The sequence below is a fragment of the Sipha flava genome, unplaced genomic scaffold, assembly GCF_003268045.1.
Source record: "Sipha flava isolate LNK unplaced genomic scaffold, YSA_version1 78_pilon_pilon, whole genome shotgun sequence".
In the NCBI taxonomy this organism is placed as follows: Eukaryota; Metazoa; Arthropoda; class Insecta; order Hemiptera; family Aphididae; genus Sipha; species Sipha flava.
The window spans coordinates 1,107,439-1,107,840 of record NW_020273619.1 but is presented as its reverse complement, the minus strand read 5'-3'; positions in this window follow the sequence as shown (position 1 = coordinate 1,107,840).

Genomic DNA, 402 nt, shown 5'->3' with positions numbered 1-402 from the left:
TATATATATATTGGTTTATACAGATACAGTACAGATAAATAGGTTAGGTTAGATTCAGGTTAATACAATTATACAATTTATTCGTATAACTTAATTAATAAAATTAAAAAATTAAAAAATTATTTGTTCCATACATCCGAATATACTTAAATAGCATAAAATTATCACTCATGCACAGGTTTCTCTTGCGCAAAGGCACTTTTGTAAGATTTCAAAGACAGCGACTCGAGTTCAAACCACGATATCTCAAGACACTTTTTTTTTGCATTTTTTTCCCACTTTTCACTCAACTTATCTTAGTTTTGTTTGTAGAAACATAATAACTGAGTTATTTCAGTATAGTTACTATAGTTACTATAGTTCCTGTGTATATGTATGGACCGTATTTCTTTTTTTTTTTTT